This window comes from Delphinus delphis, chromosome 14 (genome assembly GCF_949987515.2).
Source record: "Delphinus delphis chromosome 14, mDelDel1.2, whole genome shotgun sequence".
NCBI classification, from domain to species: domain Eukaryota; kingdom Metazoa; phylum Chordata; class Mammalia; order Artiodactyla; family Delphinidae; genus Delphinus; species Delphinus delphis.
The window spans coordinates 50,497,506-50,523,943 of record NC_082696.1 but is presented as its reverse complement, the minus strand read 5'-3'; the positions used below and the strand labels follow the sequence as shown (position 1 = coordinate 50,523,943).

The window sequence follows — 26,438 nt, the reverse complement described above, 5'->3', positions numbered from 1 at the left end:
ACATGCCGCAACTAAGAGCCCGCATGCTGCAGCGAAGATCCCATGTGCCACAACTAAGACCTGGAGCAGCCCCAATAAATAAATAAATAAATAAAAAAGAAAACAAAGAAAAGCTGCTCTAGTTGCTCAAGCTGAGCATAAACTAGAAACCACTGTTTTCCTCTAGCTATGGTTCATTTTACCTAACAGGTAAAAGTGTCAAACTCAGCCATTTGTATGAAATAACAATATTTGAGGAACAGTGACCAGAGACAGGCAAGATCAGAGACAAGCAAAACTAAAGTCCATCATTAGGCAGAAACCATAAACTAAGACAGCCATCAGCTATTTGTGTAGGTATGTGTTATTAGTAAATGCTGAAGGTAAGCTTAAGTAACCTTGGCCTATTTTAGACTTCTCAGTTTCACTCATGGAGTTATGAACGTTCTGCAAAGCAAAGACAGAGGCTCCTAATAAACATCAACTATTGTCATACATATAAGAAACTGCAAATTAACCATAATTTAAAGCTATGTCAGGGCTATGGCCCAAACTAACACTTAAAAAGCAGATAATTATAATCATCTGACCCTCAAAAAGTTAAGTTGGTTGCCTGGAATCCATAAAGTCTATAAAAACTATTTTATTCCACATTGAAAATATGCTTTTAGTAATCATAATAAGCCAAATACTAGTTAAATGTCACCACTACTTAATAACATTTTTTTGGAAAACTATAAAATAGGTTACCTATATTAACAAGGGAGGCAAAAGCTGAGAATACAACACGAGTGATCAGATCTGGCACTGAAAGGAGCTTTTAAAGTCATATCTAAATATAGAACACAATATTAAAAAGTCAGAGCTAAAAAAGTCAATCCAAAATCTCTACTCCGTATCCTATTCCTACTACTGAAGTCAAAGAAGTCTTCTTCAACCTGGTTATGCTTCAGAATTACCTGAGTAGTTTAAAACAACTTCTTAAATGAAGAATAACACAAATAGAGAAAAGTGCACAAATACATTGAGGGTACAGCTCAATAAGTTTTCTGGTGGTAGTAATCTGGGTAGTCCTAAAACAAAACAAAACAAAACAAAACATGGGGTGTCCCTGGGGGCATAGTGGTTAAGAATCTGCCTGCCAATGCAGGGGACATGGGTTCGAGCCCTGCTCCGGGAAGATCCCACATGCCGTGGAGCAACTAAGCCCGTGCGCCACAACTACTGAGCCTCTGCTCTAAAGCCTGTGAGCCACAACTACTGAGCCCACGTGCCACAACTACTGAAGCCTGCGCTCCTCAACAACAGAAGCCACCTCAATGAGAAGCCTGCGCACTGCAACAAAGAGTAGGCCCCGCTCGCCGCAACTAGAGAAAGCCCACATGCAGCAACGAAAATCCAATGCAGCAAAAAATAAATAAATAAATTTATTTTAAAAAAAAGAATCAAGCACTGCCTCATTATTCCTCTTTTTTTTTTAACGTTTAAGTTTTTTACTGATTTGACACAAAACGAAGATAACATAAAATTCTTTACAAGATTCACACTGGTAACAAATTGGTTAAGGAATGTCAGTTCAGAGTATTTAAGCTTAATACTGCACAAAGAAAATTCAAAATGCCCATAAATATGACAATTCATAAAATGAAAGAAACTTGATGGAGACTTCCCTAAATTTGACAAGCCCCATAATCTACATGGCATTACAAATAATGATATATGACACTATTTTTTTCCTAAATTATCATTAGTAAAGAACAAAATTTTATTCTCCATGCTGGAGGAAGGAATATAATTTTTAAAAATTTTTTCTATGTAAAATATTGTAAAATTGCTGTCATATGTAGAAGTGATCAACGAGTATACAGCAGCAAAAACCTCAAAAAAATATAGAATGGTGTTAGGCAGTTAGTAAAAGTATGTTAATTTCTGAATTTTGTGATGTCGGTAATATTCTGCAGTTTTCTTTTTTAATTGAAGTATAGTGGATTTTCAATATTATATTAGTTTCAGGTGTACAACAGAGTGGCTCAAAATTTTTATAGATTATACTCCATTTGTATTATAAAATATTGGCTATATTCCCTGTGCTGTACAATATATCCTTGTAGTTTATTTATATATGCCTTGTTATCTCTTTAGTCTCCTTCAATCTAGAGCAATCCTCCTGCCCTTTTGCCATTTAAGACATTGGCAGTTTTAAAGAATGCAGGCCAGATATCTGAGATACATTATACACTTGAGTTTGTCCTTTTCCTCATGACCAGTTTCATGTCATTCATTTTTGTCAGGAATGTCCTTACAGAAGGAATGCTGAAGGTTTCTCAGTGCCCGACATCAGAAAGCACGTGATGTCAGCTTGTCCTATTATGGGATCACTTGGTTAAGGTGAGGTCAGCTAGATTTCTCCCATGTAAAGATTTCTCCCATGTAAAGTTACCTCTTTTCCTCTTTATAGTGAGGTTTTTTTTTATTCTTGCACTTACCCTTCATAATAAAATTTAGTGCCATTTGGAATTTACCCAGCTAAATTTAAAACTTATAGAACTGGCAGAGCACAGAATGAATTCTTCTTGGAGAATTCACATTTTTAGGTGAAATTACTTGCCTGACTTTAACCATTAAGAGAGAGACTGGCTTACTGCAGGAAAGCCCTACTCTCTGCCAGATACAGTGTGAACACGCAGATGTGTAAGGACATTATGTTCACAATTTGTTGATTCAGAAAAATTAAGAAGACTTACAGTCTACTTGGCTAGAATGAAGCCATGGATATTTGTTACTTGTCCTATGCAAAATTCAGGGCAATTCTCAAGCTTCTGTGTAGCTTATGAAAAGGTAATGACTGATCACTATATAAGAAACCTGGGGCATTCAGAAAACTAGAAAAGAACAAGACTAACAGCTTGAAGAGAACTATTCAATATTATTTTATTGCTCTTTATTTTTCCTAATAATATACCAGAAACAAAACTGCAAAGGGATGAAATGTTATGAGAGATGCCTATATGCCTGATACTCTTAAAAGGCTATTTATATAAAAGAGAAACCAGTCATTTCCCACAAGGTATAACTAATCACATAGGGTAAAATCATCAGGAATCCAAACAGACATTATATACTAAAGAACAGATTTTGAAACCATGGTATAGAGCTCTAAAACAAGTGCTCCCTTCATGTCCAAGCAGAGGAAATGGCCACATTATTGGTCTCCAAAAAGCTAGGTCTTACACACTTACACAGGCTGACCTATTAAAGTCAGCAGCTCACAGATACCCTATATGTAACCTGATTATCACTGATAGCCAAGCAGAAAACCAAGCCTCAAAACGTGGTCACCTGAATATAGCTTAACAATAGATATTAGAAAAATGTTTACTAGGTGTTTCTAGTATTTCTTCAGATAGTGTCATGTGTACATTTGAAAAAAGAGACTGGCAAAGACATCAAAAGTATACCCAATAGACCATACTCTATTCAACCAATCCTAAGAGATGTAAATGGATGCCTCACTACAGTTCTCATTAAAAGGTTGTATTTCTCCAAATATCTACATCTAGAGATAAAGGATAAGCTGAGAAGTGCTTAAGCTATTACCTCGCCCTTCAGTACTTTTGATACTTGTTTTACCCAAACTGGAACAGCATGAATAACTGGAGATATGGTTTATAACCTAGATGAACTCTAAATATGGCTTGGGAGAAGTCATTGAAGTGAAGAATAAGCTTTTAGTCTGGAGAACCTTTGAAATGTAGATTGTCATTAAGCCAAGGTATTTAGTTTAGTTTCTTTCTTTCTTTTTTTTAAAAAATAAGGACGTGGCCTTCCTGTGATACAATTTCCCGTTATTTTAAAAGAAGTATCCTTTATGGTATAATTTCTGAGACAGTAGAGAAGAAATTATCTAGACTGGTTTAATGTATAAACCAAGTAATTCCAAATACTTTTCCTACTTTGTTCATATTCATTTGTGAATGGCAACAAGATTCATTTGTGAGCTCATGCAAGGTTCTCAATGAACAACCTTTAATGGAATTGTGCAGTAATAATTCTACTGTAAAGGAAAATTTGTTCTTAATAGTTCAGGAACACTTACATAATCCTACAGGCTTCTGCTGAAAGAACACCGCCTATTAACAGGGTAACCTTTTTGAACAATTTTTGAAGTGCAAAACTACTTTCTCTTTCCAACGTGCCTAATTGTAAGAATTGCCTCAAGAGGTTTTATTTTTTTTAAATTTATTTTATTTATTTTTGGCTGCGTTGGGTCTTCATTGCTGCACGCGGGCTTTCTCTAGTTGCGGCGAGCGGGAGCTACTCTGTGTTGCAGCTCGCAGGCTTCTCATTGCGGTGGCTTCTCTTGTTGCGGAGCGTGAGCTCTAGGGCACGCGGGCTTCAGTAGTCGTGGCACATGGGCTCAGTAGTTGTGGCTTGTGGGCTCTAGAGCGCAGGCTCAGTAGTTGTGGCTCACGGGCTTAGTTGCTCTGCAGCATGTGGGATCTTCCCGGACCAGGGATCGAACCCATGTCCCCTGCATTGGCAGATGGATTCTTAACTACTGCGCCACAAGGGAAGCCCTGGACACTATCTTCTTATATCTTATCATATAAGATATATCATATCTTACCACCAGGGAAGTCCCTCAAGAGGTTTTAAACACACTCCCATCCCCACACACTCCAAGTGCCCTCATCTAGAGAATCTCATTCAAATTAGCATGGGTTGGAATCCAAACATCAGTATTTTTAGGTGATTCTAAGGTACAACCAGGGTCAAGAACCACTGCCCTAGGCTTACTAAATGTGAAACAGGGTAGGGGGGGACTCAGGAATCTGTATGGTCACCAGTGATTCTAGTTTAGCCAGGACAGATAGGGGCAATATTTTACCTCCTCAAGGATAGTGATCTGGAACTAGCACTATGAGAACACTGAACTGGAAACGGGATGCAAAGTCACTGTAAGTAAAACTATAATGTAGAAACCAGTGAAAGAATATTAGTTAAGAAGCTCTTTTCAGTAGGTGTATTTTAAACTTCAGTATATGCATTACCAGGCACATATGGACAACAGAGATCTAAAAAAGACACCCTCCTTAAGAGATATTTACAGCATAAAACTGGGGGGTGGAGAGCAAAGTAGTCTTCCAAGATTTATTACCTTTAGCAGTGAAAACCGTAATTCATCACAGACTTACTGTTTAGATAAAAGGGTAGAAACCTGCACTAGAGTCATCAGTGTAGAAATGAAATAGACATAAAACATACACACATGAATATATTAGGTTAAGTCTGCATGGTAGGCTCATAAAAAGTATCCTTACCAAAAAAAAAAACAAAGAAAACACAATGGTACATGCTCATTTGCAGATATGTCATTTTGATACATTACTGACCCCTGAACAATGCTGGGTATTAGTGGCATTGACCCTCCTGAGAGTTGAAAATCCAAGTATAATTTATAGTTGGCCCTCCAAATACATGGTTCCTCTCTATCTGCGGTTCTGCAAACATGGATCCTGTAGTACTGTAGTATTTACTATTGAAAAAAATCCGTGAATAGGTGGACCCATGCAGTTCAAACCTATGCTGTTCAAGGACCAACTGTATATCCTTTCAGACTTCCATATATACAAATTTTATTCTTATTAAAAATATCAGCTTCTCATTTGATATCGTTAACATGATTGTGTAGAGTCATCATCTACATGAGAGACAGTATAGTACAATGGTTAAAACATACAGCTCTGGAACCAGACAATCTGGTTTTAACCCCAACTCAGGCATTAATCAGCTATCTGACCCTGGGCAAAATGCTATGGATGAGAGCTAGATGAAGCCTTAATATAGATCCAGGGAACTGATATACTGTCCTTAGGACAAACCTCTAAAGGTAAAATTACTGGGCCAAAAGCTATGAATGTTAAGGCTTCAAAATGTCCTCCAGAGAGGCTGCTTTGCTGTAGACTAAGGAGGTACACAACTGTAGTAGGCTATTACTTTGGTGGCCTACAATAAACAATGCCTCTCAGTATCTTTCTTTCTGTATCCTCCGTATCTTTCTGTATCCTCTCCCATATCAGCCTGGCCATGTAACTGCCTTTGATCAATGGTATATTAGCAAATATCTATTGATTACAATAGGGCTGGTCCTCTTGGAATGCTTCTTCATAAAGACATTGTCTCTTGGAACCCAGCCACCGTTATTCTATTAGAAATCTAACTATCCACATGGAGGAAAACTCAGGACCTGATCAACAGCCCCAGCTTACCTCCCAGATGGTAGCCAGCACCAACTTGCCAGCTAGCTATGTGACTGAGTCATCTTAGAAATAAATCAGCCCCAATCAAGCTGCTCCAGTAGATATCAAGGAGAACAGAGATAAGCTGTCTGTTCTAAGATCTGACCAAACTGTAGAACTGTAATAAAGTGAAAGTAAATTGTTGTTTTAAGCCACCAACTTTTGGGAGTTTTGTTACACAGCAATAGATAACTGAATCAGTAACCTGACTTTGGTAGAATCATGCTAATAAACAAGAAGAGACTGAGAGGACAGTATGTCACATATAAAAATGTGATACCTAAAGAGCGAATAGACTTTAAAAAAATTTAAACTCTTTGCTGTTTACTTTTTTACTGCCTTATCAGCTCTTGACTATTTTCTGAGTAGCTGAAGTTTCCAGAAAATCCAAAAGACTTTATTGATTCTGGATTATTCAGCAAAGGAAGTGTTCCTCCATAACTTAAGAAGCTTATCAAATGAGCTGAACCTGAAGATTTCCTACTCTGAACAAAGGCAAAGTTTTAAAATAATGGTTATAATTTAAGATTGAGTTGTTTTCTCTACAGTAACTTGATCTATCTCTAGGAATAGATAGTATGAAATAGTTTGCCACCAATATTATAAAAGAATGAAGCTAAGGTGTTTCTTCAAAGAATTACCTGGAAAACTATAAAAAACATCAAAGAGGGTATTTCATGATTCTTAATTCTCTAAGACATGAGTGATCCCCATAGTAATAGACTCCTTTCTCTTCTAGTCAAAGTGATTAGCTATAGTAAGAGCAACTAGACAATGATATTAAACACTATATGCATGCATGATTTAAATTTACAAATTGACAGCAGTGCCATTACAATATTTTATTCCTTTCATAAAGCTGCACAAAGAATGATTATTGTTCTATTAACCTGAAAGTACTCAAATCACTAATGCAAAATCTTTTTATTAGAAACAGTAAGTAACTCTCTAAGAATCCTCATAATATACCATGACTAACAGCACAGGTCACAAGAGGATCTGTAACTTGTCATCAAAGGTTCAATATATTAATAATTAGGTCAGTATAATTTAAAAAAATTTCTGGCCAGCAGATCCTCTTTAACTGTTAGGTGTAATCAGTGTTTGAGGTAGGGCTGGAAAGCAAGGCATTCTGGTTCTTTCCCTTATAATGTCGGTTCATTTCAGAGTACTCTATCTAGCCTCTTTTCTTCTCGTACTTTCCTTTCCGTGACCTCTCCTCCAAGCTGTGTTGTGAAGTTTGTAAGAAAAGGAAATCATTCCAGATCCTTCACCTTTAGCCCCCGAACCCTACTTGAAACCCTATAAATTATTTAATATTTATAAATATTAATGATAAAGTCTCATAAGCCATTAAACTGATGTTAGAATGCTAATAAGTATACAGAATAAAAGGCATTTACTGAGACTCTACCATGAACGCTGACTAAGTATATTGACATGGTCCCTGACTTAGATTTTATACAGACAAGCATAGGTTAGGGTTAGGAGGTAGATACTAAGGAGAGTGGAATACCATGGGGCAGTTTCTGTGAGATAGTACTCAATTTGGGGAGTACATTATGATAAAGACATGTATGTACAACCTGTCAAAGGTCTTAAAGCTAACAGAAAAATTTTCTAAGTGTATTTTCATGGCTGCTTACATCATTATGTATCAAAAGTTTTCAAGTTTAGATGTGGATGAAAAGTTTAAAGTCCCCGTTTTTTCCATTCACTTAAGGTATTCAAGGTAACAGCCATTAAGGTTGTATCTCAGAGAGAGACATAAGGTTTAAATAATTGTTGCAACACTTTTAGTGGTGGAAGTTCCTGACATGATACATTGTTGGGGGAACAAAATGCAAGCAAATATATATGAGTATATATACATTCATTCAGTATTTCCTTTGTATGATTGTAGACTTAGCATAATAGAAGCTAATCACAAATCTGTGACAATGATTTCTGATTCCTGGAAGCAGCAAACAAACAAACAAAAAAACAGATAAATTAATCAAGCAGACCTGGGCTCAAGCCCTTCTCTGGAACTAAACAGTATGACCCTGTCAAGTTACTTTCCCCTTCTATAACTGAGTTGCAGTATCTTTAAAATGAAGATACTGCCACTTAGCTCAATTAAATAGGAACTATTATTACTTCACACATATTATCACTTATTGGATACTTAGTGTAAAGTTTCACTTTATGGCTGAAGAAACTCAAAAAGAGGAGGTATGAAACTTATTCAAGGTCACATGTCTACTAATAGACAAAGAGATAAAGAGGATTCTTACCTATGTTCAAGGTTCATGCTCTTAAGGAACACTATGGTTAGAGTACCTGACCCAAAACAGATGTTAAATAAAAAAGGTTAGGGGCTTCCCTGGTGGCGCAGTGGTTGAGAGTCCGCCTGCCGATGCAGGGGACATGGGTTCGTGCCCCGGTCCGGGAGGATCCCACATGCCGCGGAGCGGCTGGGCCCGTGAGCCATGGCCGCTGAGCCTGCGCGTCCAGAGCCTGTGCTCCGCAATGGGAGAGGCCACAGCAGTGAGAGGCCCGCCTATCACAAAAAAAAAGGTTAAAAACTCTACTAAAGGGACTCCCTGGTGGTCCAGTGGTTAAGAATCCACCTTCCAATGCAGGGGACGTTGGTTTGATCCCTGGCTGCGGAACTAAGATCCCACATGCCGCGGGGAAACTAAGCCTGTGTGCCACAACTAGAGAGCCCGTCTGCCTCAACTACAGAGCCCACGCACTCTGGAGCCCATACGCCACAACTAGAGAGAAGCCCACATGCTGCAATGAAGAGCCTGCACACTGCAACTAAGACCCGACATGGCCAAAAATAAATAATTTTTTAAAAATCTACTAAACATTTAATAAACAGTTCAACAACTACTATGTGCAAAGAGCTAAGTAATACTTGGTTAAGAGGCTTTTAAAAATATTTAAACACTGCATAACAAGTGCTTCTGAGCACCCATAAATTAACATTAAAACATAATAATATGAACTAACACAACACTGTAAATCAACTATACTCCAATATAAAATAAAAGTTAAAAAAACTTTTATTGACATATATACACTAATATGTATAAAATGGATAACTAATAAGAACTTGCTGTATAAAAAAAATAAAATTTTAAAATTCAAAAAGAAAAAAAGAGTACTTAAAAAAAATAGTTTAAAAAAAAATACCAAAAAAAAAAAGGAGAGTTTCCCTGGTGGTTCAGTGGTTGGGAGTTTGCCAGCCAATGCAGGGGACACGGGTTCATCCCTAGTCCGGGAGGATCCTACATGCGGCGGAACAGCTGGGCCCGAGCACCACAGCTGCTGAGCCTGCACCCTAGAGTCCGTGAGCCACAACTACTGAAGCCCATGCACCACGACTACTGAGGCCCGTGTGCCTGGAGCCCGTGCTCCGCAGCAGGGGAGGCCACTGCGGTGGGATGCCCGCGCCACGGCAGGGAGTGGCCCCTGCTCACCACAGCTAGAGAGGGCCCGTGCACAGCAACGAGGACCCAACGGAGCCAAAAATAAAATAAATAAATTTTTAAAAAACCCCATAATGCGTAAAACGTTGTTTCTTTAAAATATGGAACCTAAAAGAAAGGTGTAATGTGTGGACTAAAAATGTCACCTGCCATATCAGAAGCAAAGGATGTTGAGGCCATCAAACCATCAGCCACTGCAGCCGGCCCTCCACTCCACCCCCTCACACTGTGCACCCTCAAGGGATTCAGGATGGAGAAAAACAGGATACTGGTCCTAGATAGTTAAGGTGCATATCAAAGGAATGATTTCAATGAGCCCAGACTCTTGCATCTTCCCATACATAAAAAGCGCTAAATTCATTAACCTGCTGTCTGTTTGTCTTTATTAATCTTTTGATGTTCCAACTACCTGGTATTTGTTGCAAAAACTCCTATGTATCCTAGCTCCTCCCTTACCTCTTTGGAACAGTCCCTCAGAGCTATCTGAGAGGCTGCCTCCCGGGCTTAAGTCTTCAGCAAGTCTGCAGAATAAACCATAGTTCTCATCTTTCAGGTTGTGCTTTTTTTTTTTTTTTTTTTTTCAGTCAACAAATGTAAAAAGATAAGGGTGGAACTGCTGGAATGGTGGGGTAAGGAGCTTGGTAAACTCTCTCCCTCCAAAAAAATCAAATATAAAACCAGTAGTTCTACCAGTGAGGCAACCTGTGCAAACCAGCACCATTGCTGCTAGAGGGACACAGATCACTGATCAAGAGTAGAATGCAGAAAAGTTCCATATACAGGGGTGTTGTTAACAATAGTGATCTTGGTGGCAAACAAACAATTGGGGAAGGCCAATACTGCAGTAGTCCAAGGTTGCAGTACTGACTGGGGCAAGAAACAAATCAGCAGACTTGCCAGAATTTTAGCAGGGGTATCCTGAGAATGGCACAGCAATGACAGGCCTTGATAAGCTCTCACTTACCCCTGATGGTCTGAAAGGCTATGTGCTTGCACAAAGCTGTATGCAAGCTCAGAAAAGAATGGTGAGGACCTGCATTATCCATACATCTGTAACGGAATATGAGGTCTTTCAGAGATACAGGAGAGATAAAGACATGAGAAGACTTGGCACGAAGTGAAAGCTGAAACAAACTTGTAACCTGGCTTATACTTTCAATTCCCCAACCTACATACAAACACACACACTAGCAAAGGGCAGAAGCCTTACTAGCTCAAGGTGTTTATGCAGAACCTCTGAACAGTCACTGTCTGACCACTAAAGCAGTCCTGATCCAAGGGTGACCCTCTAGGAAGCCAGGCTTAAAACACACACACACACACACACACACACACACACACACACACACACAGAGAGAGGGAGAGAGAGAGAGAGAGAGAGAGAGAGAGAGAGAGAGAGAGAAGAAAAACATCAGCAACTGCAAACTACAGACTTAGTACAGGCAAGTCCTTAAAAAAAATAAAGATATAGCATCAGAGCTCCCCTGGGAGGAAAGCCAAGAGGTGATCTAGCTCAATAGTCTCTAAAATGTATCATCTAAAATGCTTGGTTTAACAAAATAATTATAAAACATGCAAAGAAACAAGTAAGTGTAACCCGTATGGGGGTGAAAACAGTCAATAGAAACTTGTCTCCGAGGGTGTTCAGTTGTTGGACTAAGCTGACAAGAATTTCAAAGCAGCTATCACAAATATGTTCAAAGAACCAAAGGAAGCCATACTTACAGAATTCAAAGTATGATGACAATGACTCAATGAACAGAGAATCTCAACAAAAAGAGATTATAAAAAAGAACCAAATTGGAATTCTGGAGTTGAAAAGTACAATAACTGCAATGAAAAATTCACTGGAGGGGCTCAACAGCAGATCTGAACTGGCAGACAAGAGAATCAACAAATCTGAAGACAGATCAACCAACTTTTCTATTCTGAAGAATATACAGGAAAAAAAAAAACGAAAAAAAAAGCAGTCTCAGAGACCTGTGAGACTCCACCAAGCATACCAACACAGGTGAAACGGGAGTCTCAGAATGAGACAAAGAGAATAAATAATGACTGAAAACTTGCCAAATTTGACTAATATCTTTAATCTGCACATCCAAGAAGCTCAATGAATTCCAAGTAGGAGAAACATAAAAAGACTCTATATACATCATGGTCAGAGTGTTTAAAGACAAAGACAAGCAGAAAATTTTGAAAGTAGCAAGAGAAAAATGATTCATCACATACCCCCCAATCCCCCACAATAAGATTAACAGCTGACTTCCCCCTGAAACAATGGGGACCAGGAAGCAGTGGAATATTCAGAATGTTGAAAGAAAACACAACAACAAATAATTCTGTACCTAGCGTAGTAGACAGAATTCTGACATGGCCCCCCAAATTCCCACCCCATGGTGTACACACCTCCTTTTAGGTGTGGGTGAGTCTTATGGATGTCACTTCAATGATTAGATTACATTCTCTGACAAAGTGAAAGAATTTTGCAAATGGAATTAAAGTCCCTAATCATTTTGACTTTGAGTTCATCAAAAGGGAGATTTTGGGGGGATGGGTTTGACTTAAATCAGGTGAGTCCCTTAAAAGAGGGCTTTAGTTCCTCTTAGACCAAAGAGATAGTCTGACTAGCCTTGAAGAGGAAGGCTACTATAAATTCTATAACCTCCAAGAAAATGAATTCTGCCAATTCTGTGAGCCTGGAAAGAATCCCAACCCTCACATGTGACCAAAACCTTGGCCAACCCCTGACTGTAGGCCTTGTGAGACCTGAGCAAAGGGCCGAGCTAAGCCATGCCCAGACCTCTGACTTATAGAAACTGTTAAGGTAATATTTTAAGGTACTGCATTTATGATAATTTTTTTTTTGCGGTACGTGGGCCTCTCACTGTCGTGGCCTCTCCCGTTGCGGAGCACAGGCTCCGGACACGCAGGCTCAGCGGCCATGGCTCACGGGCCCAGCCGCTCTGTGGCATGTGGGATCTTCCTAGACCGGGGCACGAACCCGTGTCCCCTGCATCGGCAGGGGAACTCTCAACCACTGCGCCACCAGGGAAGCCCCAAAGTGTGCAGTTTTAAGTGTACAGAGTTCTGTAGCATTAAGTACATTCACATTGTTGTGCAACCATCACTACCATCTATTGCCAAATAATAATACATTCTATAAGAATGTTTAAAATAATACATTCTATAAGAGAATGAGTAATGGGTTCTTAAAACTAATCATTTGCTGAAATCAGCGCTTTCTTCTCCTTTTTGACAGTGCAATAAATAGAAAGCTGGAGCCAACTCTCAGATAATAACAGCAGCGGCTAATATCAAATAAACAAGATAGTATTTAAAGTCCATAACACACGTCATTTAATTCTCATGTAATTCTGAGGAAGATCCTAACACTCTAATCTTAGGATGGACAAAAAGTTCAGAGGGGTTAATTGATCAAGCACACTCAATTAGCAGGTAGGGCAAAACTGGGATATGGATTCATGTCCATAGTTCAAGTGTTAAACACTTAGAATTTGTTAAACGTTATCTCCCAAATAACAAAAAAATTAGTAGACTCTAAAAGAATGGAAGTCCATGGTACATAAGTACTCAAAGTTTTGTTCCTCTACCCCCAACACACATAATACTAAGTCCGCCTCCAGTTCTCTTCTACCATCACTAGGTTGGGAAAGACTGCCCAGATGTTTAGATCAACTGGGAGAGAAGTCTAGCTTCCTTGAGAGGAAAACTTAAACACTATGATAGACCTATCAGTCAAAACCCAAAAAGAAAATGAGATATGTGTCAGGTCTTCTGTTGGTGGAATAACACCAGGGAACCCTATAAAGGAATGGATGGAGAGTGAGAGAAACAAAATGTAATGTCAGAGCAAGTATAGGAAATAACAATAGTAAATAACAGCAACTAGGAATTAAAACAAAATTTCTCTGCAGACTCTGGCATAGAATATAGAATTTCTAGCAATACTGACATCAAAAAACTGCTAAGATGTCTCTGAAACCACATGATACTCAATTTCCTAAAGTAATAAAATGATCCTATCAAGAAAATAAGTCGGACTTACCTGCTGGCAGTGGTTAAGATTCCGCCTGCTTGGGGGCTTCCCTGGTGGCGCAGTGGTTGAGAGTCCGCCTGCCGATGCAGGGGACACGGGTTCGTGCCCCAGTCCGGGAGGATCCCACATGCCGCGGAGCGGCTGGGCCCGTGAGCCATGGCCACTGAGCCTGCGCGTCTGGAGCCTGTGCTCCGCAACGGGAGAGGCCACAACAGTGAGAGGCCCGCATACCGCAAAAAAAAAAAAAAAAAAGATTCCACCTGCCAATGCAGGGGACATGGATTCAAGCCCTGGTCTGGGAAGATCCCACATGCCACGGAGGAACTGAGCCTGTGCGCCACAACTACTGAGCCTGCACTCTAGAGCCCGCGAGCCACAACTACTGAAGCCTGCGCACCTAGAGCCTGTGCTCTGCAACAAGAGAAGCCACTGCTATGAGAAGCCCGCGCACTGCAATGAAGAGTAGACCTGGCTTGCAGCAACTAGAGAAAGCCCACGCGCAGCAACGAAGAGCCGATGCAGCCAAAAATAAATAAATTTATTAAAAAGAAAAAACCTTGCCTCTTGGGCAACTTAGAAAAAAAAAAGAAAATAAGTCTCTAACCTTTGTTTGGTTAAAAGAGAGAAATTAAGAAAATTTCTCTCTCTCAATCAGTAAAGAATGGGGTGTGTCTGCAGTCAGTCACACCTAGAGTTTGGCACAGGGGTTAACAGTGACCAGATTGTGAGTGACCACTGACCAGAAACACAGAGAGACAGGGCAAAAAGGTAAAAAGCAAAACAAAACAAAACCTCAGGAGAAAAAGCCCTGGGTGCACTGGTCCCTTCATATATGAGCCATCCTGTATATTTGAGGCCAATATCAATTATAGTCAACTAAAGACAAGTCAAACAAGTCAATCTGAATTCCAAGGAAAACTGGACAAAGATATGTCTGGTAGTCTGAGTCTAAAACTTTAAATAGCCCAATATAGCTAATGGCTACTGTATTAAAGCAGATTTAGACAAAGAGTATCAAAAGTTCTAGAGAAAAGCAGATCAAAGAACATATTAGTTCTAAATAATCCACTGAAGTATATCCATAACTGATGTCCTACTTCAACCTATAAAGCTTTTCTTAATTTTATTAAAGTTTGATCAGATCCTATATAATTATAATCCTTCTACAATGCTCTGTTAGCTTTGACATTCTTGAACCTTCTTCATAAAGAAGCTCTGGGTACCATACATATTTCATACATATTTTTATATGCTTCATAATCTTTTAAGTTCGATTTTTAAAACCTATTCTGTCACAAATGGACGTGGGTGTTTTAAAAGATTGTTTTTGTTCATTTTGAATGACTGCCTCAAGTTAAGGTTCAGGTTTCTTCTCAAAATAGAAACATAAAAAATCGTGTGACATCAGAAGAAATTATTCAGTTATACATTCACTGTTTGAAATCCTTAAATATATTTTAGACTTTGAGACCTAGAATCACAAGTTGCAATAGTCAAAATACTTTTCTCCTAAGGTGTGCAGTGAATGGAAGATACTTTTGCTTTAAGACTTTGCTTGGAATTATGGAGGGTCAAAGGCCTTACAATAGAGTATGAAATCTTTTCTAAGTTTTAATCAAGAGCCAATAACCTAAGGTATTCATCACCTACAACATTATTTTACACTTTTCTAGTCTCAGAAGTTAGCCCTCTCTCATACAAAGGCAACAGCAAGGGTAAACAACTGTATCAAAGATTAGGTGGTTCTTCCTCATATGCTCAATACTTTTAAAAAAATGCACTGTTAATCTTGACCTACACCTGGACAGCCAAAGTGACAGTCTTTTAGTAATTTTCTCTATAGTCTGGAAAACTAATCCTCTACAGGCTATTAAGTAACACGCTTAACTTTTTCCATGAGAAAAAATATTTTTCTATGCCTTTGGTAAAACACCTTGGCAGACTAGAAGGCAAGGGATAATGAGAGCTGATGGTGCTAGATTCTGATGGAGAAAAGAAAGATACGGCTGTGTGGCCTATGACCAAAGCTCAGAGTCAGGCTGAGCCCCAGTCCCCACTGACTCTCATTCTCTTGGAGTGAGTCTACAGTGATTCCTTCTGTTGGAAATGATCTTTAGGACAGCGGCATGTCATTCTTACTAGCTTCCTATTGCTGCTTTAACAAATTACCACAAGCTTAGTAGCTTAAAACAACACAAATTTATTATCTCACAGTTTTGGTGGTCAGAAGCCTGAAATGAGTCTCAATGGGCTAAATCAAGATGTCACTAGGGCTGCATTCCTTCTGGAAGATCTAGGAGAGATTTGTTTCCTTGTCTTATCTAGATTCTGGAGGCTACCTGCATTCTTCAGCTCATGGTCCTTTCTTCCATCTTCAAAGTCAGCAATAAGATCACTCCAATCTCTGCTTCCATTGTCACATCTTCTGTAACTGACTCTCCTGCCTGTTTCACTTACAAGGACCCTTGTGATTATACTGGACCCACCCAGATAATCCAAGACAACCAATCCATCTCAAGATCCTTAATTTGATTATTATCTCCAAAGGTAACATATGTAAGGTAACATATTCACAGGTTCTAGTTATTAGGGAGTAGAAATCTTTGAGGAATTGTTATTCTGCTCTCACAATCACCCAAGCCACAGGTGCCACCAACTATGACATCTGGAGGTCCCTAACAAGTAATGTGTGGTAAATAAATGTTGCCACAAATTCTTTGAAGAACCTTCCATCTGAGAGGTGGAGTCTATTTGAATCTAGACTAGCTTTATGACTTGCTTTGACCAACAGAATGTGGTAGAAGTGACAAGCAAGTTTCAGAGCCTAAAACTCAAAAGGTCTTGCAACTTTCTATCTTCATTCTCTTGGAATGCTATTCTAAGACTGCCATATAAGGAAGCCAGTATAGCCTACTGGAGAATGAAGCCATATAGAAGAGAATGAGGCACCCCAGGGGATAGCCAGACATGCCATCAAATGCCAGACATGCCAAATCTCCAGCTCAAAAGCTGGAGAGCACAGGCAAAAACTAGCAGAGAAACTGCCCAGCCAAACCACAGAATGGATGGAAATAAATCACTGTTTTATATCATTAAGTTTTGGGGTGGTTTGTTATGCAACTGATACAATATTGGTTAGTGGGAAAACCAGCCTATACAATGTATATATATCTGGATGAGCTTTTGCAAGGAGGAATAAATAAGGTCATTTGGGTTAGGTTTGGGAGGAGGGCAGCAGGTAAACTTTCTTGGCTATATTACAAAGCATGATCAGGCTGATAAAGGAAATGACTACTGTTAAGTAAGAATGACCCTGGTTTATTTCTATGATCTGTTGTAACTGGAAATGAGAGTCATTATAGTTTCTAAGAAGAGGCAGTCAGATAACTAAAACTATATCAAAGAAAACACAGAAGAAAGTGCCTACCATACTGCCTGAGATATAGCAATTGCCCAAGAGATGCTTAAAACAAAACAAACCATAAATAAAGAGGTAGAGAAAGATGTACGAGCCAGACAGTAACAAGGGGTCCCAGGGCATAAAGTGGTCAGAATCCAGTATTAATACTGTGTGACTTTGGCAGGTTATTGACATCAGATGTTGGCAGTGAAGGACGGAAAAGACAGCTGCTCTCTCTGCCTAGAACATTCCCGGCCCATTCTGCCTTACACCCCCGGTCCCTCATGCAGGCTTGGGTTCCTACTGCACATTATGACTATCTTCACCAAGTAGTACCATTACATTGAACTGAATTGAACTGAATTGAATTGACCTACCTCCCTACCTCCAGTCTATAAGTTTCTTGCCTTTAAGGGCAAGACATATGTTAGCACAGTGTCTGGGATGTAGTAGGTGGTTCATAAATGTTCATTTATTGGACACTTTTAGGGAAAACTGATAAAAGAAAACGTCTAGTCCTGTTTCAGGTTGGTGTGAACTTGCTAAATGCAGCAACCATGTCTTATTAAACTTAGCATTCCAAGTGCTCAATAAAACAACTGGCCCACAGGAGCTACTCAAATGTCAAGTTAAATCTAAAAAGAAATTTAGTTAGATTAGAATCTTGAGAGAATAAAACTGGGCAAATACACAGAGTACAGATATGAACCATATCCTAACATCTTAGCAAAAAGCTCTATAATTTATTTCAACTTCAGTGTATCAACATCAACTACCCTTTAAACGAAGATAAAAATTTTACCAATTTACTATGTTGTCCCGTTTTGAGAGCTAATATTACAGTTCCTCAACTTTCAACTTAACCCCTTTCTACAACTCAGACATTAAACTTACCCACGTCAATAGTTCAACCAATACTAATTTAATCATTTAATAATGGTATACTGCCATAATACGTAGAGAGTTACCATGTAAGAACACAAAACATTAAATGATGATATGGCATGAAAAATTACTTCTGAGCTGAAAAATATCCAAACCCCAATCCTGGCTAGAACTGACTATAGTTTTGTCAGGCACCATCTTCAGTTTTGCCACTGGTTTATTGACTGAACCTCAACTACCATGAACCAGCTGCTTAACAGTTTTTATCAGCACCAACTCTAAGTAGTTATTCAAAGGAGTTTATGAAAGGCTTCAAGTAGGAAAATTAATTTTATAAACTAAAAATCCTTGTGCTTGGCCTTAATATGAATAGTAGATGTAATCTAATAACTCACAAAGTTAGATTGTGTCTTTGCAAAAACAGGACCTTCAGAAGGAAAAAATGGCATCTAATATTTCCATTCAGCACCGAAGAATAGGACTATGCTTTGAAATCCTATTGGTATTTGATGAATGTCTAAGGAAAAAAACCTAACTAGCAGTGTTATATTTAACTACCATTTCCTCCATCATTTACTGCTGGCATTCTAATTGAATGTTTTTTTCAAAGTCTCATGTTTTGAAAATAAGATTCTCCAAGTGCTTTTGATTTCCAATACTTCAATGCTACATAAAATTTAGACCAGGGATTGGCAGCCTTTTTCTCAGATGGCAAGACAGTAAATATTTTAGGCTCTTGCAACTACTAAACTCTGCCCTTTCAGTGCGAAAGTAGTCATAAATACTATGTAAACAGAACATTACAAGGTGTGCTGTGTTCTAATAAAACTTTACAAAAACAGGGAAGCCCATAGCTTGCTGATCCCTGCTCTAGAGTGATTAGTGTCTTAAGAATGTTCTCAGTTATATAATATGGAGGTAATATTTGAGTGTAAATTTAAACAAAGATCTGGTGATACACAGAAGTATGCCTAGCCAACAAGATTTTTATCTGCTTCTATTTCCACCTGAAGATGATCAATAATTGCATGGCAAGAGAGGAGATACTGAGAACTAGACACGAGAAGGGGAGCTTTGAGGCTCCTTTGTTCCTCTCTGTGGATTAGAATGCCCAAACTTCCTACAGAACAGAGAAGCTCATACCACAAGGACAGGAATGGAAAAAACAGAAAGCAAACAAGCTGTAGGTGGCAGGTGTGGAATAATTTTAGGAAAGCCAAGGAAACTGAGATGCTACATCATTGATAAAATCAAAGTCTAGAGGGCAAAGAATTTAGAAAGTGACCATTCCAATATTGTTAGGCACTAAGTAATTTTATTAAAATAATTTAAAGTCTTCCTATGATTCTCTGGTAAGAGACATTGACCTCACTTACTTAGGTGGCTCAAACAATATACTCCATCATTCAATGTCATCAGCTAAAACGCTGGTCCTAGGTAAAACCGCCTATAGTTTTAAAGTCACTGAAGGCCAAAAAATGTTAATCATCTATTTTCAGTACCTCTAAACCAAACTCAACCCCATGATATACCTCTATCAATACGCCATGTCTTCATGCGTGCTTCCTTTCTCTACTCACCAAAATTTTCTCAGGAAGGGATGGAAACTTATTCACATTTAAGAATGTCAAAATGGGAGCTCAAATTTTATTTCTTACAAATCAAATGAACTTTCTCTAAACACTGAAATTTCAGTCATCAGCAAAGGAAAGAATCAAGAGACATGATCAGAATGTTGCTAGAGCCATACCCTAGAAGGCTGATCCCAATCACTTATTTGCCACCGTGGTGAAGCAGAGAACAGTGTCTGTTCCTCCTTTCTTCATATGGCTGCCCAGCTAGACTAAATTCCAGCTTCCTTTTTAGCCAAATGTGGCAATGGGGCAGGAATATGCCTTCCCCTTGGCTAGAATATGGATGTGATACTGGGAGCTGATAGTCACAATACCAGCCCTGGACTGCTAGAGACTTCTTCACAAGAAAAAAATAAACTCATTTTTTGAGGTCTCTGTGAGACCAGTCCAAACTGTATCTTAATTGATACAAGCTTTCTGGCAAACTACAGCATATGTCACATTTTACTACCCTGTCTAATTTCCTAGATTCTAAGCTAAATATTTCTTTAAAAGAAGTAGAACTTTGGCTGAGAGCTTTAAGTCATTTAACTAAGAAATCAGTAAACAGCAGTACCAAGATTACAGTATTGCTTTTCTTGGACACCATCTTTCTTATCTAATACTCAAAAAATTGCTGGCTCTGCTTACATGGAAGCAGAATATGGTACAAACATAGAAGTATCTAAAAGTAACAGTTCAATCCTTTTTTTTTTTTGTAAGCATGATTGTGAAGGTGAGGAGATGAAAAATCTCTCATGGAATCACCAAAACAGCTAAAAATTAAGCACTTGTAGATTTTCCACTTTAAAGGTATAGAGTGGGAATATTAATAAAATATAAAGATTTTTTAAGTGGATAGATATTTTGTCTCTTCCTGATTTCTGGCTTACTTTCATGATTATTACACACGGATATAGACATGGATGGTGCAAGACAGGGGCGAAAAGATCTGGCTTGGCTGAATGTAGTCAATGCCTTCCCTTCTTCCCCCAAAGCTAAGCTGCTGGCATGCTTTCAGCTTAGTATCTAAACTGTCTCCCCTCTAAAAATAGTTTTCATCTTTGGCAAATATCACTGGTTTTCCTCTTTGCTGTAAGGATCTGCTTCTTCTTTCTTTTTTTCCCCCCAGAATTTGCCTTTTTAAAAAACTCATCAAGGCTACCAACCATTGTGGCTCCATATTTTTTTTTTTCATACTTCTCTGCTACCTGTCATTTCTCAGAGACAGAAAGCTTGGTGCCACCAGGGATAATCCTTGCTGCATATCAGTAAGGTGGCCTTGCTGGGGTGCTTTTTAAATTGCCACTTCCCAAATCCCACCCCAACCCAATTAAAAGAGAATCTAAAGGGTTTCGGAAGTGCTCCAGGTGATCTGAATGTTCAGTGAGGGTGGAAGAAAAAGGGCTCTGAAGGTCAGAAAATATACATTTAAATCCTAGTTCTGCTATTTAATAGCTGTGATTTTGGACAAGTTACTTAACCTCCCTAAACTTCATTTATTCCGGAGAATCCACTGCATGCCAAGCACAATGTCAGGTGTTGAGTAAGGGTGATCATGACAGGCCCTGTCCTCTAGGAGGTTAGAGTAGAAGAAACAGGAACTAAAGGAAGCTGCAGACAAGCAAACAGACTTAATCCTAATAGGGCTACAAGGGCACCCAGGAAGGAAATCCAGTCTAGATTCCAGGGATCAGCAAAATCTCTAAAAAGGTAAAATCAAGGCTGAGTCCTGCAGGATAAGTAATGATAGATGAGGCTGCTAAAGGAAGACTTTTTAACAGAGGAGGAAGTGTGTGCAAAGGCCTGGATACCAGTCAGCTTCCTTGGGAGATACAAGTAGTTCAGCAGGACTGAAATAAGGATGAAGGAAGGACAATAGATGAGGACCAAGAGTGACTTCACCTTTCACATTTGCAAAACAAAGATATCATCTGCTCTGCTTGGTTACCACAAAGATCAAATTATACTATATATAGCAAAGTCCATTGAACAGAGCAGGTACTCAAGTGAAAAATCCCCTCACTTTTCAGCTTTAACATAACATGAGAAAGCCAAGCAACACACTTTTTCTTCAGGTCATCTCATCATAGCACAGAATTCAACAGTAAGCTCTTTTAAACTATTTATTCTTCCTGGGTGCATCTTATCTACTGTGGATTACTGAAGAGTCAACTCTCAGGTCTCAAGGGTGCCAACACTGGGATTTCCTTCTAAAGGTTCAGACACTTGAGGGTTACCCAACACTAGGCAGTAGATAACAAAGGTTTTAATGTATTGTTTTAAATTCAATTAACTGTAGCTGTGAAGCAATTCTGACCCAGGACCAGAATACTTCAAATCCAACCCTGGCTCTGACACTAGTTAGATAATTTACTTTGGGATAGAGACAACTTTCTGTGCCTTGGTTCCCTTATTTGTCAAAATGAACAACATAGAACAGACTCCCTTAACACAATATAACAGGGCTACTTTTTAATTGCCACTGCCTCCCTCCCCCCACCTTAAGGGATGGGTTAGGTAAGATGAGACTCTTCAAAGCTAGCAAAATGCCTTTCCCTGATAGAGATCCTGGAGGTGAGCTGTAGCTGGCAGCAAATATGTATATCAGACAACATCTCATGGCCAACTGATAAAGCTACACAGATCCTGCAGATGTCCTTTGGCTCCAAAATGCCTTGATTCTTTAAAAACTATTTTGGCCCTTTAACAACTGATTCTTATAAATCCTAAAAACAAGTCTAAAAATTAACTTATTTCTGATCAGGATATTAATGACTCTCAATTTAAAATGAGAGGACTCATCCAGAGAAGAATCACCAATACAGGTTTAGAATGGCAAATACTGTCAAGATGCGACTTTCACTATCTTTCTCATCACACTGTTTATTTGCAAACTTTACTATTCAGTGTTATGTTTTAATATGCCTCAATTTCAAAAAGCTTCTTTTAGAACTATGTGTAGTGATGAATATTAACTAAAATTATTGTGGTAATTGGACTTCCCTGGTGGCACAGTGGTTAAGAATCCGCCTGCTAATGCAGGAGACAGGGGTTCGAGCCCTGGTCTGGGAAAATCCCACATGCCATGGAGCAACTAAGCCCGTGTGCCACAACTACTGAGCCTGCACTCGAGCCCGTGAGCTACAACTGCTGAGCCCACGTGCTGCAACTACTGAAGCCCGTGCGCCTAGAGCCCATGCTCCGCAACAAGAGAAGCCACCGCAATAAGAAGCCTGCTCACCGCAACTAGAGAAAGCCTGCACACAGCAATGAAGACCCACTGCAGCCAAAAAGTTAGTAAATTAATAAATAAATTTATTTAAAAAATTATTGTGGTAATCATTTATATATATGTATATAGCAAATCATTATGTTGTACACCCTAAACAAATACAATTTTGTAGGTCAATTATATCTCAAACTGGAAAAAAATACTAGTACAATCATAGGAAACATACTACCTTAAAATATGAAGTATTCTATTCATTATTTTTGTTCTTAAGTGTGAAATTTACTATGTTCTGAATGGCATCACAACTTCCCACATGGAATGCCACAAAATATATGTTTCTTGACAAGAAAATTCAATGATTTTAGTAGCTCAACTGCACATTAACATAGAAAATGTAGTTAGCTGATCAATGACTTGTTTTTTTTTTTTTCGGTACGTGGGCCTCTCACTGCTGTGGCCTCTCCCGTTGCAGAGCACAGGCTCCGGACGCACAGGCCCAGCGGCCATGCCTCATGGGCCCAGCCGCTCCGCGGCATGTAGGATCCTCCTGGACGGGAGCATGAACCCGTGTCCTCTGCATCGGCAGGCGGACTCTCAACCACTGCGCCACCAGGGAAGCCCCTGACTTTTAATTTAGAAGTAGCTGTATTTAGAAAGAGGTAACTTTTGAGTGCCTATTATATATCAGTCACTGTGCTAAAGAGATTTATGTGCATTGTGGCATTTATCCCTATGAGGTAGGTACAGTCATCCCTCAGTATCCACGGGGGATTTGGTTCTAAGACACACACACCTCCATATTAAAATCTGCAGATGCTCAAGTTCCTTATATAAAATGGCTTAGTATTTGCATATAACCTACACACATCCTCCCTTTTACTTTATTTTTTAATAAATTTATTTATTTATTTTTGGCTGCATTGGGTCTTTGTTGCTGCACGTGGGCTTCCTCTAGTTGCAGTGAGCAGGGGTTACTCTTCGTTGCAGTGCGTGGGCTTCCACATTGCAGTGGCTTCTCTTGTTGCAGAGCACGGGCTCTAGGCATGTGGGCTTCAGTAGTTGTGGCACACGGGCTCAGTACTTGTGGCTCGTGGGCTCTAGAGCACAGGCTCAGGAGTTGTGGTGCACAGACTCAGTAGTTGTGGTGTGCAGGCTCAGTAGTTGTGGCACACGGGCTTAGTTGCTCTGCATCATGTGGGATCTTCCCGGACCAGGGCTCGAACCTGTGTCCCTTGCATTGGCAGGCGGATTCTTAACCACTGTGCCACCAGGGAAGTCCTTCCCTTTTACTTCAAATCATCTCTACATTACTTATAATACTTAATATACAATGTAAATGTTATATAAATAGTTGCTAGTGTGCAGCAAATTCAAGTTTTGCTTTTTGGAACTTTCTGGAATTTTTTTCTATTATTTTAGATCTGTGGTTGGTTGAATCCTCCTATGAGGAACTAGCAGATTCAGAGGGCCAACTGTACTATTATTAGCATACCTATTTTACAGAGGGGAAGTGGAGCTTAGATTCTGCACCTTACTCTGCTAATAAATGATAAATCTATTCTTTGAACTCAGAGCTAAAGAAAGATCCTTAACTTCACTCCTATTCAAAACAGTTGTCTCCAGGTACAACAGACCTTAATTAACTTAAAATCTCCAGAAAATTAAAGTTACATTATAGCACAAACTTCATAAACAGTGACTGAATCTCACCTTTAGCCTTCCCTTTAATATGCCAAAATAATTCTAGACCCTGAGCTTTCAAAAACCTTTAATCATTATGGTGCTCTCTGCTATATCTACCATTAGAACAATTTTAAAAAACATTACCACTGTACCAATTATTTTCAAAAGCCCAGAGATATTAATCAAATGATTCTAATAGTCTTAAACACTATCCTCAAACCAAAAGATAAATGGAGATTGGGAAACTTGCATTCTAAAGTGCCACCATCCAGATAAAATTACTCTGTAAATTAGAGTAATTTCAATCAGATCCTATAAAATGGAACATTTTTCTCAAGATTAGAATGAGACAGTAACTATAAGATAGTTTAAGGGCCCAAACTTTGTAACATAAAATGGTTTGCCACATGTCAAATTCAACAGCAGAAGGCAAGCAGCAGGAGCTAGGGATAGAAGGAAGAGTTCAGAAAAGTAGTAATAAAAAAAATGACAAAATGACTTACCTATCCATCTCCCTGGCAGTTCTACCTTAATTTCTCTCAAAAATCACATGCTGCTAAAATAAGTTCTACTATCTTACTATATGGTGTCCTGAGTTTTAAGTTAATACATTACATTATTAAGAGAATCCCCAATGGCATTTCATAAGCATTAGAAACTCAATTACATTTTCTTAGAGGGCACATGACTTATGACTTAACAGTCATTAACACAAAACAAACTGGTGTATATAATCTAACAAACCAGTGTAGATGTGTACTTTGTTAATTCCTTAACTCATTAACCACTCTTAAAAATGATTTTAATCTCCAGAATACAAATGATCATACCATAAACACTATTTTTAAGTGTCACATAAACTATTTGGTAATAAAATATCAGATGAACTTTTAAAAATAATTATCCTACTAGAGTCCATTTAATATAATGCACTCAGCATGATAAACACAAAGTTATTAAATGGAGGAAATGTAGGCAGGAGATTCCACTTCAGTTGTGTGACAGGAAGTACTAGCTCTGGAAGTTTAGAAATAGGACCACCAAGCTCTGTTTTAGCACAAGAAATAAAGGAAAACATGCTAGTGAATAAGGGTAAAAGAGGAAGTTCTTTTTAGTGAACGATCTGCCATATATTTAAGACAATCCCAAACCATTCCAAGTTAAAAAAAAGTGCCTCATTTTTTTCACTTGGCTTACGTGATAATGTACTTCCCTAGGTACACTGGAGCTCAAATTTTGCAGTTTCACTGTAACAAGACTGCTTGTGGCCCACGCATCCTTAGGGAGACAACCATGGCTTGTAACATGAACCTGTTCGTTTCATATCTTAAAGTTTGACGATTGTTACATTTTTCTAGCAACACATGAAAAGTAAATCATTTTTTAAAGTAAGTTTCACAACAGTGAATAAACTGAACACTACTAAACTGTACAGTTAAAAATGGTTAAGCTGTTAAATTTTGCTGTATTTTACCACACAAAAAAATGTGAGTTCATGAGAAATTACTCCACTTAAATGTTAATAGTAACTTGTTATGTAAATTTTGATTACTCTAAAACCAAATTCTTACACTTAATTTTTAGTAATTTGTTGTTGTCATTAACAGCTGGATTCGTTTTACATAACTAATTTTTAAGGATACTTCCATACATGAGGAAATTCTTTAATTCTGAACTAGAGAGTGAAAGTGAAGCACTATTCTCAATTAGCATCTTTCAAATCATCTGAATTTCTTACTGCCAACAAATACTGGTTATGAAATTATAAATGTGTTTCTACTTCAGCTGATTCCTTCATTCAGTGAAGT

General features: G+C 38.7%; 1 protein-coding gene across 1 annotated transcript in view; it reads right to left on the bottom strand.

The window, feature by feature from the left end:
• The window catches only part of SNX3 (sorting nexin 3), a 43,652-nt gene that overhangs the window by 16,350 nt on the left and 864 nt on the right, over positions 1-26,438 (bottom strand). The gene's annotated exons all lie outside the window — the stretch shown is intronic.